Raw genomic sequence first — 9,853 nt, forward strand, 5'->3', positions numbered from 1 at the left:
GGCATCACATTTTATGTTTAAATACAATATAGTATATATCTTTTAGTGTGCTTATGTAGCCACAAATTCAAATTAATGTGGGGCACAGAAGTTAAGAAACTACACTGTTGCAGTTTTCAAACCCATCTCAGTTAAAGAAAAGATACTTAACCACACTCTCACAATGCACTTAGACGTTGTTAATAAAGCAGAGTCATGTGAAGGTACCCCGTAAGTGGAGTGATTATGTAAGAGTGCAGTCAGGAGAAAACTAAGGGCCAATCATTTCATTGTGGCTTGTCAACACATGGAACATAACGTTATTTTAGACAAAGCTAGAGAGTCAGGGGGAATAGTTAGAGGGGAGTGGGCAGTGTAAGGGCTTGGCATACACTTTTGACATACTCACTCACCCAGATGAATACTCTATCAGTTGGTGCTTAAGTCAGTCTCATCAGTATGCACATTCTGTTTCCCATCATCCATACATACATGTCTCCTCCACCTGCTGTAGTGTGATAAATCCTAACACCATACTAGCATCTTATCTGTCCCTTCAACCTGTTGTTTTGTGTTTTAAATGTCTCATCTCACCTTTGTCTTTCACATACACCCACACACATACACACACAGAGGGAGAGAGAGACTTCCAGATTACTTAAAAGGGATTTACTGAGGAGGTGCTTATGACTATTTAAGGAATGTCCCTATAGCTTCTACCTTACAATTTAAACTTTTACTAAGAGGAAGACAGAAATTGTCTCTCAGATTATAGGCCTACCAATACTTGAAGAAATGCCTATTGCCCACTGATTTTTTTCTGCACGAGTTTTAAAATAAAATCATCCTATGCTGAGAAGGAACAAAGTTATAGGCGCTCTTGTAAATGACGTTCTGCAAGGTCACATTTGACATTGTAAGATCCCGCAAGATTTGTTGGCATTCAGAGAATGGGCTGTAGATGAGTCTAAGCTACACCAAATTTTAGTTCAGTATCTGAAATATTTACTGAGATATAGACGTTTTTCTGTTTCTGTGCATATGTCTATTAGCTGTGATGACTTCAGTTGACTCTAAAAGTTAACCCTCCTGAAGCCCTCAGAAGAGAGAGAGAGAAACAAAGAAAGGTAGAGAAGCCTTTGAATCAGTTGTTGATAAATATCTAATGATTACTTTCTGAGAGTGTCATTACAGTCTGCCCAGTAACTCATGAGAAGTTTTGCAAACTGACACACAAGGTTGGTGCCAATAGTTAAAACAGTATTCAGCAATTATATTCTGCAATGTGTAGTGCTTGGAGTATGTTTTGGGAATGAAGTGCAGCTACCACACTAGATTTTAGATTAGTATCTGTGAAACTGGCTGAGTTGTAGACATTTTTGTGCTGGTTATTGTCTCTTAGCTGTGGTGGTCATCTTGAATTAAGATCACTCCAAAAGTTAATCCACTGAAGATGTGTATTAAATGATTACTTTTTGAGAGTTTCAGTAAAATATGTACAGTCATTCATTAAATGTTTTTCTAACAGACAGACACAGTTCACTCCATTACTTAATGGCAAACTTTCAAAAACCAATTTTTCACATTCCCAACACTTTGAGAATGTCTTGGGAATGACTCTCCACGACAATCACACTAAATTTTAGCTTAATATTTGTAAAATTGACAGAGCTATACCATTTTTTTTCTCTTGGCTAAGCCTACTTATCTCTGGCAGCTATCATGAATGGGGTTAACTCCAAAAGTTGTAGATGTACATGCATTGATCACTTTCTGAGGCGTTCATTAAATTCCAAAGGACTGAACTGAGATGGAAATCAAGAAAGCCACCAAAATGATTTCCCTACTTTTCTCTCTTCAACATAAAGGGCACAGGACTATTTTAGAAAAAAAAGAGTAGATTTTTTAAAATAAATTTTTATACAATGCATCAGAACAGTTCTCAAGAATGGTGCTGGGTCTCTCAGAATTTGGGATAACCCATCAGAATTTTCTTTAACGCGCACTTACAAATGGCACGTCCCGTTTGGATGGGACACAGCACATGCACTTTAAATAGTTTTATTTGTACCTTAACTTATCATGTCTGAACAGGCCGAAGACACAGTAACATTGTCACGTCTCGGGAACCCAGATTGGTACGAGAACCAGGAACGACAGAAAACAGTTTTCAAAAAAGTCAAACAGTGTTTATTATTTACAGTGGAGAAAGGTGCAAAGCTATGTACAGCGGTCATCCGCTGGAATCCTGAAGAAGAGGAAAGAGTTTTACTGATGGTTCCTGGAGGAGACTGCTTGTTCTAGTGCTACTCAAATTGTTTGTATTTTTTCTCTTACGGGTTCTTGGATCCTTGGTGGAGAAAGATGGTTGAGATCCAAAAGCCTTCCGAGGAGATGAAGTGCATGAAGACAGGCAAGTGGTTGGAGGGCAGCAGACCAGACTTCCAGAGGATCGTCGAGGGGAGTACTCAGAAAACAGGTCAGGCTCATCTGAAGGCAAAAACACACAGGTAAGTAATCTCTTCCTCAAACACAACTACTGGCTGAAGACCGAACTACCATTGAGGTTCAATGCTCCAGCGGCGAGTCCATCATGACTGCTGGCTTTTATGCTGAGGAGCCCTCAGCAGGTTGACGAGGCGCAGCTGCTGTTGATTGGCAGCCATCTTGGGTGAGACCTGCAGTCATGAAAACCCTTACAGCACCCCCCCCCTCAAGGATCGCCCCCTGGCGACCTCAGGCGTTTTTCGGGGTGGTTCTTGAAGAACGTGGTGATGAGGGTCGGGTCCATAATGAAGGAACGGGGTATCCAAGACCGCTCCTCTGGACCGTAACCCTCCCAATCCACCAGGTACTGGAAACCACGGCCACGTCGACGAACGTCCAGAATGGTCCTCACGGTGAAGGCCGGGTGGTTGTCGATAAGTCGGGCGGGTGGAGGGAGGTCGGTAGGTGGGCACAATGGACTTTCCGAGACCATCTTAAGCTGTGAGACGTGAAACGTGGGGTGGATATGTAATGATCTAGGTAGCTGGAGTCTTACTGCTGAAGGGTTGATAATGTGAGTGATGGGAAACGGTCCAATGAAGCGAGGAGACATCTTTCTGGGTGTCTCTCGCAGATGGATGTTCCTTGTAGACAACCACACTCTTTGTCCCACCCTGTAGACTGGTGCGGTGGCGATCAGCGTACCTTTTATTTTGGTCAGCCGTACGGAGCAAGGCTGATCTGGTTTGTCGCCATACCCTGCGACAACGGCGAAAATGGTGCAGAACTGACGGAACTGCGACGTCAGTCTCTTGACCTGGGAACAAGGGAGGTAAATAACCCAGTGAAGCCTCAAAAGGTGACATACCTGTGGCTGCCGAGGTATGAGCGTTGTGGGCGTACTCGACCCAAACTAAATGCTGGCTCCATGCAGAAGGGTTCCTTTCAACCACACAGCGTAGTGTGTTCTCCAGCTCCTGGTTACAGCGTTCCGCCTGTCCATTTGATTGCGGGTGGTAACCTGAGGTGAGACTGGAGGAAGCTCCCAATGCTTTGCAAAAACACTGCCAGACTTGAGATATGAATTGTGGTCCACGATCAGAGACGACATCGGTAGGTATACCCTGGATTCGAAAAACATGTTGGATTAACAGTTGAGCAGTCTCGAAGGCAGATGGAAGCTTGGGTAGTGGAATGAAATGTGCTGCTTTAGAAAACCGGTCTATGACAGTGAAGATAGTGGTGTTACCTTCAGAAGGGGGAAGTCCAGTGATGAAATCCACCGAAATGTGGGACCATGGTCGGCTGGGTGTCGGTAATGGTTGTAACAGTCCAGCTGGTGGTTGGTTTCCTGTTTTATTGCGAGCACAGGTTGAACAAGCAGCAACATATTCTCTTACATCAGGTGTGATGGAAGGCCACCAAAAATGTTTCTTAACTAACGCTATCATTCTAGTTGCACCTGGGTGGCAGGATAACTTGTTTGTGTGTATCCAGTCAAGGACCTTGGACCTCATTGTGGTAGGGACAAAAAGTGTGCCAGTAGGGCCAGTGCCCGGGTCAGGTTCAGTAATCTGAGCTTCCTTAATCTCTTTTTCAATGGTCCATGTTAACATACCTACAATGCAGGTGGGTGCAATAATGTTCTCCTCTTGGTCCACAGTGTCCGGTGCTGAAAACTGACGTAATAATGCATCTGGTTTTGTGTTTTTGGACCCTGGTCTGAAGGTGAGTATGTAATGAAACCTGTTGAAAAATAATGACCACCGAGCCTGCCGGGGAGTGAGGCGTCTTGCCTCGCGAAGATAGGTCAGGTTCTTGTGGTCGGTCCAAATAAGAAAAGGAGTTTCTGTACCCTCCAGCCAGTGTCGCCATTCCTCCAGAGCCATCTTAATTGCCAGTAACTCTCGGTTGCCCACATCATAGTTTCTTTCTGCAGGAGATAATCGACGAGAGAAAAATGCACATGGATGAACTTTACTATCAGACGGTGATCTCTGAGAAAGTATTGCTCCTACTCCCAAATCTGAAGCATCTACTTCAACTATAAACTGTCGAGAAGGATCAGGATGACAAAGAACGGGTGCTGATGAGAACAGTCTTTTGAGTCTTGAAAATGCATCGTCTGCTTCAGGAGACCATCTGAAAATTCTTTTTACGGATGTCAGTTGGGTTAATGGAGATGCGATCCGACTATAGTCCTTAATGAAGCGGCGATAGAAATTTGCAAATCCCAAAAATCTCTGGAGTTGTTTTCTGGTCTCCGGTACTGGCCACTCCACCACTGCTTTGATCTTCCCAGGATCAGATCTGTATTGTCCCTCCTCAAAAATGAAACCCAAAAATGAGACGGTCCGGACATGAAACTCGCATTTCTCTGCTTTAATAAACAGTTGGTTCTCATACAATCTTTTGAGTACGGTTTTGACTTGTCTGATGTGATCCTCCTCATTTTTTGAATAAATTAGTATGTCATCCAAATAGACGAAAACGAAGTCTCCAATAAAATCTCGTAATATGTCATTGACGAGAGCTTGAAAAACAGCAGGGGCATTTGTAAGACCAAAAGGCATGACTAAGTACTCGAAATGTCCTAGAGGGGTTCTAAAAGCGGTTTTCCATTCGTCCCCCTCCTTTATTCTGACTAGATGATAGGCATTTCTCAAGTCAAGTTTCGAGAAAATGGATGCAGAGTGCAACTGTTCGTGAATGGAATCGATTAGAGGCAGGGGGTACTTGTTTTTAACCGTGATCTCATTTAACCCTCGATAATCAATACAAGGTCTCAAGGTGCCATCCTTCTTTTTAACAAAAAAGAACCCTGCTCCCATAGGTGACGTGGATGGACGAATAATTCCGGATGCTAATGATTCCTCGATGTACTCTTTCATAGACTCCCTTTCTGGTCTCGACAGATTGTATAACCATGACGTAGGAAAAGATGAATCAGATATCAGATCAATTGCGCAATCGTAAGGACGGTGGGGGGGTAGCGACAGCACCCTCTGTTTGCTGAATGCCGCCGCCAGATCATGGTAAGTGGGCGGAATCGATGTCAGATCGATCTCTTCTCTAGGAGGATAGATTCTGTTCTGACTTGGCACTGCTGAACGTAAACACTCCTTTAAGCATTTATCGCTCCAGTTCTCTATTCTGTCTCGTTCCCAGTTTATGACTGGATTGTGTTTCTGTAGCCAACTATACCCTAGAATCATTTGGGTCGTGGAAGACTCGAAAACGAAGAACTTATTTGTCTAATGATGATTTCCTGAAATGATGAGGTGTACCTCCTCCGTCTCTCTAGTGATCTGTGTTAGGTTCTCGCCAGTAACTCCAGCGACGGTTACAGTAGCAATCTCCCTAGTGGGGATCTTTAATCTCTCCACTAGATCTCTAGAGATCAGATTCTGCTCGGCTCCGGAATCGAGAAGAACAGAAACTGCACTTTTGATCTGTTTAATCTGGATAATAGCGGGAAGCATGAGTCTCCTTGCCGGTAAGGTAGCGAGTGTGCCCACCAGTATCTTACGAGCTACTGGTGGGTGTTCCCGTTTCCCCGCAACGGACAGTGGGAGACGTAGTGCCCTGGGTTACCACAATAAAAACATGCATTGTTCAACCTGCGTCTTCTACATTCCTCTGACGTGAGTTGGGCACGCCCAACCTGCATGGGTTCCGGTTCCGGTAAAGCCGGAANTTGGTCTTGGTCTCGCTCTCTGGACAGAAACCCTCGGGTTTATGACACTTAGAGGCAGCTGCAGACTGCATTTTACCAATGGTGAGGAGAATTCCTATAAATATACCATGCTGATGAGAAATCCAAACATAACAACTCCTGTTCAGGGAGAAGGTGATGTAGAGCAGATTAAAATTGGTAGCTTGAAATGATAGGGGGAATATTAGGAAAGATATATGACCACAAAGACATGTATTCAGCTAACCATGCCTACAGTAACTACCACACCTAAGTTCATTACGTCCACAACCACAGAAGAGACACCTACTTCGCTAATAATATCTAAATTTATTACATCAATCACCAACATTGGCACAATATTTAGAACAACGCTTGCACATATGATTACAGAGAATACATCTCCATGCTGAATTATTACATTGGTGATGTTTCAGAAATAGAACTTCTTAAAACTACAACACAGGTGACTACTTCACATATAATTAGAATACAATAACCTGTAGCACCAATGCACATTAGTTAACGATTATGAATTTGTGAAGCATGTGACGTGACGGAACCAGCCCCGGATCGATATGGATGTTTAGAAGAACAGGACTGCCATGATTTTCATGGTGACCAAACTGGACCAAACCAGGCTCAAGAAGTGCAACTAGGTCTACAGATTTCATCAAGAGACTATGAGATTGATCACAGATTCATTGATACCTCACATCAAACAAATATCTTTTGCATTGGTTAGAATAAAAATGCCCACGGTACTCAGTGTATGAAGGAGTGGAAAGATCTGGTTGGTATAGGTAAAAATGGGACTAAGTTTTAGAGAAGCTTAGATGATTATGGACTCGATGAGGGTGTTTATTTAAATTGTATAGGTCAACCAACAGGAATTCCAGACAAACTCAAAACGCAGCAAATGTCACGTCTCGGAAACCCAGATTGATACGAGAACCAGGAACGACAGAAAAACAGTTTTCAAAAAGTCAAACAGTGTTTATTATTTACAGTGGAGAAAGGTGCAAAGCTATGTACAGTGGTCATCTGCTGGAATCCTGAAGAAGAGGAAAGAGTTTTACTGATGGTTCCTGGAGGAGACTGCTTGTTCTAGTGCTACTCAAATTGTTTGTATTTTTTCTCTTACGGGTTCTTGGATCCTTGGTGGAGAAAGATGGTTGAGATCCAAAAGCCTTCCGAGGAGATGAAGTGCATGAAGACAGGCAAGTGGTTGGAGGGCAGCAGACCAGACTTCCAGAGGATCGTCGAGGGGAGTACTCAGAAAACAGGTCAGGCTCATCTGAAGGCAAAAACACACAGGTAAGTAATCTCTTCCTCAAACACAAATACTGGCTGAAGACCGAACTACCATTGAGGTTCAATGCTCCAGCGGCGAGTCCATCATGACTGCTGGCTTTTATGCTGAGGAGCCCTCAGCAGGTTGACGAGGCGCAGCTGCCGTTGATTGGCAGCCATCTTGGGTGAGACCTGCAGTCATGAAAACCCTTACAAACATTAATATTAATCACAGACTTTTTTCAAACATACCCATGACAATAACAGAAAGAGCAGTGGACACACGTGATATTTGGCATTTGTGCAAATCTGGACAGTGATGAAGAATGCAAGTCCTTATAGAGTTCCATTTTTCTTACAACCAAATGTCATATTTCCATAACAATTTACATCAGAGCAGGCTGAGGAGTTAAGACTCTGCTGGTAAATGGAATCACTTTTCTACACAGTAAAGCTTGTTCAACAGATAGCATGATAAGGTTTCTGCTGTACACATGGGGGTTTTGATGCACATAAAGTAGCACACAAAGCTCATTATCACATGCCACCAAAGAAAAAAGGGTGAGGACAATGTTATGTGTATGTGCATGTCTTTGTTTGTCTGTACTGTTTAGCAAAATATGTCATTTTGAACAGATTTAATGAAATCTTTTGAAGCTATTCATTGGATGTACATCTACAACTTATTACATGTTGGACAATCCAATTCAAAGTTATCAACACAGCCGACTCACCTAAGAAAAGGCAAAAATGACAAAAACAGCCAATTTTACAGATATTGGGCTAAACTTTGGTGTGGTAATAGATGAGGATCATCCCCAACATGTACTTTGAGTGTAAGTCATTCCTGACACACTGCATTAGATTGCTCAGAACTATCTTTAGGTTTAACCAAAACACTCCATTATTTCTCCAAATCTTATTTTAAATCTCTGGTGTAAAAGGCAGTGGGTGACATGCTTTCAATGACTGCTAGGCCTGTAATTGCTGGGGTCATCCTCCAACGTAAAGGGAGCTTTAATTAAATTATTTTTTTCATGATTTGATAAATCAACATCTCCAGTGCCACGTTATACTTTTAATACCATAAAATTCAGATTGGTTCTGTTTATTTTTATTTCTGTGCTCACACATTTAGAGCAGGTTTTAAGCAATGAAAGCACATGGTTAAGTTCACAAATTAAAGATGAAAGATGAAATTTCTAGACTTATTTTGACATTTAAATAATTGGTAAGAGTTAGGAAAGCCTTTTTACTGCAATCTTAGTTCTGACTAATTAGATGAAAAATATTAGATGAGAAAAAGATGACTTTGGGAGGTTTCAATATTCATTAGTTGTTTTTTCCCCCCCAAATCTATAGGTGCCAAGTATATTCAATGTTCAGAGAGACAACGAAGGAGGAAAGTTTGGGCAGTGCTGAAACTTATTTAGTGATGCAATGTTCTGAAATATCCAGAGAAGCACATTGTATTCTAACTGAAGCACTGTGACTGCACTGGGGTCTATCAATTGCTGTGGTTGTATGCATTTCTGTTGAAGGGACGTGACCTCAACAATCTACTTCTTGGTGTTCTGATGAGGTTTCTCAAAGAAGCCATTGCCATAACTGCAGACATCAAACAAATATTTCACTCCTTCCTGAAGAGAGAATAGGATCACAACTTTTTATGGTTCTTTTGGTTCAGGGACAACAACCCTACACAGGAGGTCATTGAGTACCACATGACGGTACTTGTGTTTGGAAACAGCCCCAGTCCAGCAGTTGCTATTTACTGCCTTAGGCAAGCTGTGATGGAAAGAGAACCAGATCATGACCTTGAGGTGAATCATTTTGTCTACCGTGAGTTCTACGCGGATGATGCGCATAAGTCCTTTTCCACTTAAAAAGAGTGATCTGTCTGCTGAGGAACACACAAAATGTTCTTGCAAACTCTAACCTGAGGCTTCACAAAACTGCCTCTAACAACAAAGAAGTTATGGAAGCTTTTCCTCCTGAAGACCACACAAACGACTTGAAGGATTTAGATCTAAGCTCAGACATTCTTCCTGTACAACACAGCTTGGGACTAAACTGGAACTTCGACTTGACACATTTGTTTACAAAATCGATAAAGAAGAAAAACCTTATATCCTCTGAGGCATCTTATTGGTGGTAAACAACTTGTATGACCCCTTAGGATTTGTGGCTACTGTGACCATCCAAGGAAAGTACATTCTGAGAGAGCTGACACAACAAAGATTAGACTGGGATTCTCACCTTTCTGATATAAGTGAGGAACAATGGAGGAATTGGCAGGATTATTATCTTTGGACCTAAACTGGAACTATCAAGAGTCAGCGCGCAGCTTCAGTTATTACAGCTAAGAACTAGTGATCGGGCTCGAAACCTGGGAAAGTA

General features: G+C 42.4%; 2 long non-coding RNA genes across 2 annotated transcripts; both read right to left on the reverse strand.

Moving 5' to 3' along the window:
• Window positions 1–2,109: 2,109 nt before the first annotated feature.
• On the reverse strand, window positions 2,110–2,628 carry LOC119617925. Its single transcript, XR_005234387.1, has 3 exons — window positions 2,539–2,628; window positions 2,317–2,469; window positions 2,110–2,227 (listed from the first exon to the last, which is right to left on the reverse strand). It is a non-coding gene; the product is annotated as an uncharacterized LOC119617925 (long non-coding RNA).
• Window positions 2,629–6,946: 4,318 nt separating this feature from the next.
• On the reverse strand, window positions 6,947–7,664 carry LOC112451116. Its single transcript, XR_003039867.2, has 3 exons — window positions 7,527–7,664; window positions 7,305–7,457; window positions 6,947–7,215 (listed from the first exon to the last, which is right to left on the reverse strand). It is a non-coding gene; the product is annotated as an uncharacterized LOC112451116 (long non-coding RNA).
• Window positions 7,665–9,853: the final 2,189 nt, after the last annotated feature.

This window comes from Kryptolebias marmoratus, linkage group LG18 (genome assembly GCF_001649575.2).
Source record: "Kryptolebias marmoratus isolate JLee-2015 linkage group LG18, ASM164957v2, whole genome shotgun sequence".
Taxonomy (NCBI): domain Eukaryota; kingdom Metazoa; phylum Chordata; class Actinopteri; order Cyprinodontiformes; family Rivulidae; genus Kryptolebias; species Kryptolebias marmoratus.